The 7,861-nt window shown below is 43.5% G+C and overlaps 1 protein-coding gene across 2 annotated transcripts in view; it reads right to left on the reverse strand.

Annotated features, from left to right (window-relative positions):
• Nucleotides 1–7,861, reverse strand: part of LOC111951670 (cadherin-23-like) — a 67,835-nt gene that overhangs the window by 14,185 nt on the left and 45,789 nt on the right. The window lies entirely within an intron of this gene.

Genomic DNA, 7,861 nt, shown 5'->3' on the forward strand with positions numbered 1-7,861 from the left:
TTCTCAATGGGATTAAGGTCTGGGGAGTTTCCTGGCCATGGACCCAAAATATTGATGCTTTGTTCCCCAAGTCACTTAGTTATCACTTTCGCCTTATGGCAAGGTGCTCCATCATGCTGGAAACGGCATTGTTCGTCACCAAACTGTTCCTGGATGGTTGGGAGAAGTTGCTCTCGGAGGATGTGTTTGTCCAATTCTTTATTCATGGCTGTGTTATGAGGCAACATTGTGAGTTAGCCCACTCCCTTGGCTGAGAAGCAACCCCACACATGAATGGTCTCAGGATGCTTTACTGTTGGCATGACACAGGACTGATTGTAGCGCTCACTTTGTCTTCTCCAGACAAGCTTTTATCCGGATGCCCCAAATAATTGGAAAGGGGATTCATTAGAGAAAATGACTTTACCCCAGTCCTCAGCAGTCCAATCCATGTACCCTTTGCAGAATATCAGTCTGTCCATGATGTTTTTCCTGGAGAGAAGTGGCTTCTTTGCTGCCCTTCTTGACACCAGGACATCCTCCAAAAGTCTTTGCCTCACTGTGCGTGCAGATGCACTCACACCTGCCTGCTGCCATTCCTGAGCAAGCTCTGTACTGGTGGTGCTCCGATCCCACAGCTAAATCAACTTTAGGAGACGGTCCTGGCGCTTGCTGGACTTTCTTGGGCGCCCTGAAGCCTTCTTCACAACAATTGAACCGCTCTCCTTGAAGTTCTTGATGATCCGATAAATGGTTGATTTAGGTGCAATCGTACTGGCAGCAATATCCTTGCATGTGAAGCCCTTTTTGTGCAAAGCAATAATGACGGCACGTGTTTCCTTGCAGGTTACCATGATTGACAGAGGAAGAACAATGATTCCAAGCACCACCCTCCTTCTTGAAGCTTCCAGTCTGTTATTCAAACTCAATCAGCATGACAGACTGATCTCCAGCCTTGTCCTCGTCAACACTCACACCTGTGTTAATGAGAGAATCACTGACATGATGTCAGCTTGTCCTTTTGTGGCAGGGCTGAAATGCAGTGGAAATGTTTTTTGGGGATTCAATTCATTTGCATGGCAGAGGGACTTTGCAATTAATTGCAATTCATCTGATCACTCTTCATAACATTCTGGAGTATATGCAAATTGTCATCATACAAACTGAGGCAGCAGACTCGTGAAAATGTATATTTGCATCATTCTCAAAACTTTTGGCCACAACTGTACATTGTAGAATAATAGTGAAGACATCAAAACTGTGAAATAACACATACGTCATGTAGAGTCATGTCATGTCCTGTTGAAAAACAAATGATAGTCCCACTAAACGCAAACCAGATGGGATGGCTCATCGCTGCAGAATGCTGTGGTATCGATGCTGGTTAAATGTGCATTGAATTTGAATTCTAAATAAATCACAGACAGTGTCAACAGCACCCCCACACCATCACAACTCCTCCTCTATACTTCACAGTGGGATCCACACATGCAGAGATCCTCCATTCATCTACGCATCTACGTCTCACAAAGACACAGCAGTTGGAACCAAACATCTCATATTTGGACTCATCAGACCAAAGGACAGATTTCCACCGGTCTAATGTAAATTGCTCGTGTTTCTTGGCACAACCAAGTCTCTTCTTCTTATTGTTGTAGTGATTTCTTTGAAGCAATTCGACCATTAATGCCTGATTTCTCTGAACAGTTGAGGTGTGTCTCAGGTTGGTTTTATCTCCGGTCACAACTTGTAGACTTATTTACGTGCTGCTGTGCGGTTTGTTGCTAACCTTACTTTGCTACCTGCCAACTTTACGGTTTTTACTTTTTTTTTCTCCCCAATTTCGTGGTATCCAATTGTTAGTAGTTACTGTCTTGTCTCATCGCTACAACTCCCGTAAGGGCTCAGGAGAGACGAAGGTCGAGAGCCATGCGTCCTCCGAAACACAACCCAACAAAGCCGCACTGCTTCTGAACACAGCGCGCATCCAACCCGGAAGCCAGCCGCACCAATGTGTCGGAGAAAACACTGTACACCTAGCGACCTGGTCAGCGTGCACTGCGCCCGGCTCGCAACAGGAGTTGCTAGTGCGCGATGAGACAAGGATATCCCTACCGGCCTCCCTAACCCGGACGATGCTAGGCCAATTGTGCGTCGCCCCATGGACCTCCCGGTCGTGGTCGGCTGCGACAGAGGCTGGGCTCGAACCCAGAGTCGCAGGTGGCACAGCTAGCACTGCACCACGATATTTACTTTTTAATTACCGTTTTTTTTTTGTTTGTTTTTTTCTCGCTCTACTTTTTTCATTCAACTTTTTCACCCCGGACGCTTTATCTGGACATGGTTCGTCAGGACCTCCACCAGCCGAAGCTAAGTAGTAACATTAACATTATGCCTTCTAATTACAGTGGCTGCATACCACTGCTGGCTTGCTTCTGAAGCTAAGCAGGGTTGGTCCTGGTCAGTCCCTGGATGGGAGACCAGGTGCTGCTGGAAGTGGTGTTGGAGGGCCAGTAGGAGGCACTCTTTCCTCTGGTCTAAACAAAGATCCCAATGCCCCAGGGCAGTGATTGGGGACACTGCTCTGTGTAGGGTGCCGTCTTTCGGATGGGACGTTAAACGGGTGTCCTGACTCTCTGAGGTCATTAAAGATCCCATGGACTTATCGTAAGAGTAGGGGTGTTAACCCCGGTGTCCTGGCTAAATTCCCAATCTGGCCCTTAACCATCACGGTCACCTAATAATCCCCAGTTTACAATTGGCTCATTCATCCCCTCCTCTCCCCTGTAACTATTCCCCAGGTCGTTGCTGCAAATGAGAAGGTGTTCTCAGTCAACTTACCTGGTAAAATAACGGTGAAATAAAAAATAAAATAAATAAAATACAGTGGCTGTATTCATAATACACAGGAGAACGATCCCCTTATGGCGAGGATAGCTGTGCTGCAAGCCCAGCTTCAGATGCAATCGTTAGGCAAGTGTAATGTCAGTGTAGGAAAGGATGAAGCAGCGTCTGTGCCAAAAATAAGTACAGATAGTAGTATAAATCCCCTCGCACAAGTCCCCACAGCCAGACAATTTTCTCATGGCTTCTGGAAGGAAATGCTGTAGGAATGCTCAACCGGTGTCGCTCATTCAGCTGACAGAAACTTTCAACCTGTTCTCCCCATTAACTTCTTATGGCTGCAGGGGCAGTATTGAGTAACTGGAAAAGGTGCCCATTTCAAACGGCCTCGTACTCAATTCTTGCTCGTAGAATATGCATATTATTATTACTATTGGATAGAAAACATCTTCTAGTTTCTAAAACCGTTTGAATTATATCTGTGAGTAAAACAGAACTCATTTTGCAGCAAACTTCCTGACAGGAAGTGGAAAATCTGAATCGATGCTCTGTTCTAGGGCCTGCCTATGAATGGCATTCATATATATCAGTATACATGCACTTCATCCACCTTCCACTAGATGTCAACAGGGAGTGAGAGAAGAAATGGAGTGTATTACTTGATCTGGGGTCGAATAAAAGCTCTTGGCATGACGTGACCCCAATTTCCTGTTTCCTGGAGCGCGCGAGAAGGGACCTGGTATTGCCTTCTGTAAAGCTGTCGTTATAGACGACTAATATCTCCGGCTTTGATTTTATTTGATACATGTGACAATATCATCGTAAAGTATGTTTTTTCAATATAGTTTTATTAGATTATTGAATTTTTTCGGGACGTTAGGCGTGTTGCTTTGTCTGCGTATGTTCAGGAAGGAGATGCTATTTCATATATCTGTCGAACATGTTGTACTAGTAGTTTGCGCCCAGATTCTGGGCACTCTCTCGCTATAACTAAGCTGGATGTCGTAATGAAGTTATTTTTAGAATTCTAACACGGCGATTGCATTAAGAACTAGTGTATCTATCATTTCCTATACAACATGTATTTGTTAATACATGTATAATGTTTATGTATAGTTATTTGGTCAGAATATGTGAGTGTCAGAAAAATATCCGGACGTTGTGGGAAAAAGATGCTACGTTAGCACAATGTATAACCACTGATTTCAGCTCTATATGCACATTTTCGAACAAAACATAAGTGTATGTCTAACCTGATGTTATAGGACTGTCATCTGATGAACTTATCAAGGTTAGTCAAAAATTATATATCTTTTGCTGGTTTGTTACAATCGCTAACTTTCGCTGCTGGTAAATGGCTTGTGTTTCTGGCTATTGTGGTAAGCTAATATAATGCTATATTGTGTTTTCGCTGTAAAAACTTAAGCAATCGGAAATATTGGCTGGAATCACAAGATGCCTGTCTTCTCATTTGCTGTACACCATGTATTTTTCAGAAATGTTTTATGATGAGTATTTAGGTATTTGACGTTGGTGTCTGTAATTTTCTGGCTGCTTCGGTGTCTTTGACGGTAGCTGTGATGGTAGTGCAATGTAAAACTGATTTATAGCTCAAAAATATCATTTTTGGAACAAAATATAGATTTATTGAAAAACATGTTATAAGACTGTCATCTGATGAAGTTGTTTCTTGGTTAGTTTGGTTGGTTCTTGGTTAGTTAGGTTGGTTTTGTGCATGCTACCTGTGCTGTGAAAAATGTCTGTCCTTTTTTGTATTTGGTGGTGAGCTAACATAAGTATACGTGGTGTTTTGCTGTAAAACATTTTATGTTGGCTGGATTCACAAGATGTTTATCTTTCATATGCTGTATTGGACTTGTTAATGTGTGAAAGTTAATATTTCAAAAAAATATATTTTGAATTTCGCGCCCTGCATTTGAAGTGGCTGTTGTCATATTGCGCCCGGCTTCGGGCTTGCAGCCCAAATAAGTTTTTAAGGAATGGGTTGGAGTCAGAGGCCGAGCCTTCTCTGGTCTCTTCTCCTCCTGTTACGGGGTCTGAGATGCCGAAGCCTCCCACCATTAGCTCTGACAAATTGAAAACCCTAGTCATTGGCGACTCCATTACCCACAGTATTAGACTTAAAACAAATCATCCAGCGATCATTACACTGTTTACAGGGACCGGGCTACTGACGTTAAGGCTAATTTTACATTTACATTTTTAGTCATTTAGCAGACGCTCTTATCCGAGCGACTTACAGTAGAGTGATACATTCTTATTACATTTTTACATACTGAGACAAGGATATCCCTACCGGCCAAGAGCAGACGCTCTTATCCAGAGCGACTTACAGTAGAGTGCATACATTTTATTACATTTTTTCATACTGAGACAAGGATCCCTACCCCTACCGGCCAAACCCTCCCTAACCCGGACGACGCTATGCCAATTGTGCGTCGCCCCACGGATCTCCCGGTTGCGGCCGGCTGCGACAGAGCCTGGGCGCGAACCCAGCCCAGCCTGGGCGCGAACCCAGAGACTCTGGTGGCGCAGCTAGCACTGCGATGCAGTGCCCTAGACCACTGCGCCACCCGGGAGAATCTGAAGATGATGCTGGCTAAGGCTAAAACTGACGAGTGTAAAGAGTATAGGGATATTGTTATCAACGTCGGCACCAACGATTTTAGGATGAAACAGTCAGAGGTCACCAAGCACAACATAGCTTCAGCGTGTAAATCAGCTAGAAAGATGTGTTAGGGGGTGTGTTAGGGGGAGTGGTGAGCTCTACAGCAGAGTCTCACAACTCAATCACTGTTTGGAAACTGTTTTCTGCCCCTCCCAAAAGATAGAATTTGTAGGTATTTGGCCCTCTTTCTGGGACTCACCCACAAACAGGACCAAGCCTGGCCTGTTGAGGAGTGGCGGACTCCATCCTAGCTGGAGGGGTGCTCTCATCTTATCTACGAACATAGACAGGGCTCGAACTCCCCTAGCTCCACAATGAGATAAGGTGCAGGCCAGGCTGTTAGGCAGCCTGACAGCTTTGTGGGGTGTGCCACTAGCACATTCAGTGTAGTCAGCTCAGCTATCCTCATTGAAACCATGTCTGTTTGCTTTAGCAATCTCACTGGAGTAAAGACCTTCTCCATTCCTGTCATTATTGAAAGAGATTGTGATATCTCACATCTCAAAATAGTGCTACTTAATGTTAGATCCCTCACTTCCAAGGCATAGTCAATGAACTAATCACTGATCATAATCTTGATGTGATTGGCCTGACTGAAACATGGCTTAAGCCTGATGAATTTACTGTGTTAAATGAGGCCTCATCTTCTGGTTACACTAGTGACCATATCCCCCGCGCATCCCGCAAAGGCGGAGGTGTTGCCAACATTTACGATAGCAAATTTCAATTTCCCCCCAAACAACGACTGCGTTTTCGTCTTTTGAGCTAGTCATGAAATCTATGCAGCCTACTCAATCACTTTTCATAGCTACTGTTTTACAGGCCTCCTGGGCCATATACAGCATTCCTCACTGAGTTCRCTGAATTCCAATAGGACCTTGTAGTCTGGCAGATAATATTCAAATTTTTGGTGAGTTTAATATTCACATGAAAAAGTCCACAGACCCACTCCAAAAGGCTTTCGGAGCCATCATCGACTCAGTGGGTTTTGTCCAACATGTCTCCGGACCTACTCACTGCCACAGTCATATTTTGGACCAAGTTTTGTCCCGTGGAATAAATGATGTGGATCTTAATGTTTATCCTCCTAATCCTGGACTATCMGCCCACCATTTTATTATGTTTGTAATCGCAACAAATAATCTGCTCAGACCCCTACCAAGGATCATCAACAGCCGTGCAATAAATTCTCGGACAACCAAAAGATTCCTAGCTGCCCTTCCAGACTCCCTCCACCTACTCAAGGATGTCAGAGTACAAAAATCAGTTAACTTCTCTAAGATAAGGGGCAGCATTTTCACGTTTGGATGAAAAGCGTGCCCAGAGTAAACTGCCTCCTACTCAGTCCCAGATGCAAATATATGCATACTATTATTAGTATTGGATAGAAAACACTCTGAAGTTTCTAAAACTGTTTGACTATAACAGAACTTATTTGGCAGGCAAAACCCCTAGGACAAACTCTCTTTTCAATGGGGTTTCATTGGGAATCCAGATTTCTAAGGGACTTCCCTGCAGTTCCTATCGCTTCTACTGGATGTCAACAGTCTTTAGAAATTGGTTGAGGTTTTTCCTTTGAGAAATGAAGAAGTAGCCATGTTCAGAATGAGGCTCCAGTGAATTGTACTGTTTGTTAGAGGCGTGTGACCAGAAAGCATGCTACACATAGTTTTCCTCCGGTATTGAACACAGATCATCCCATCTTCAATTTTATCGATTATTTACATAAAAAAATACCTAAAGTTGTAATACAAAAGTAGTTTGAAATGTTTGGACAAAGCTTACAGGTAACTTTTGAGATATTTTGTAGTCACGTTGTGCAATTTGGAACCAGCGTTTTTCTGGATCAAACGCGCCAAATAAATGGACATTTTGGATATACCAGTCGTGTCGACGACAAGAATTAGGGGCTTAATTCAGCCGTAAATCTTTTTTGAAATCAGACAATTTGCTAAGATTAACGAGAAGTTTTATTTAAAATTGTGTATAATACTTGTAATGTTTGAGGAATTTTAATTATGAGATTTCTGTTGTTTTGAATTTGGCGCCTGCAATTTCACTTGGCTGTCTAGGTGAGGGACGCTACCATCCCACATATCCCAGAGAAGTTAAGCATCTCCAACTTAAAATTAAATCAAGAATCGGCTTCCTATATCGCACAAAGGATCATTCACTCATGCTGCCAAACATACCCTCGTAAAACTGACCATCCTACGATCCTCGACTTCGTGATGTCATCTATAAAATAGCCTCCAACACTCTACCAACAAACTGGATGCAGTCTATCACATTGCCATCCGTTTTGGTCACCAAAGTCACACTACCCACCATGCGACCTGTATCGCTCTT

The sequence above is a fragment of the Salvelinus sp. IW2-2015 genome, linkage group LG25 (assembly GCF_002910315.2).
Source record: "Salvelinus sp. IW2-2015 linkage group LG25, ASM291031v2, whole genome shotgun sequence".
Lineage (NCBI taxonomy): Eukaryota > Metazoa > Chordata > Actinopteri > Salmoniformes > Salmonidae > Salvelinus > Salvelinus sp. IW2-2015.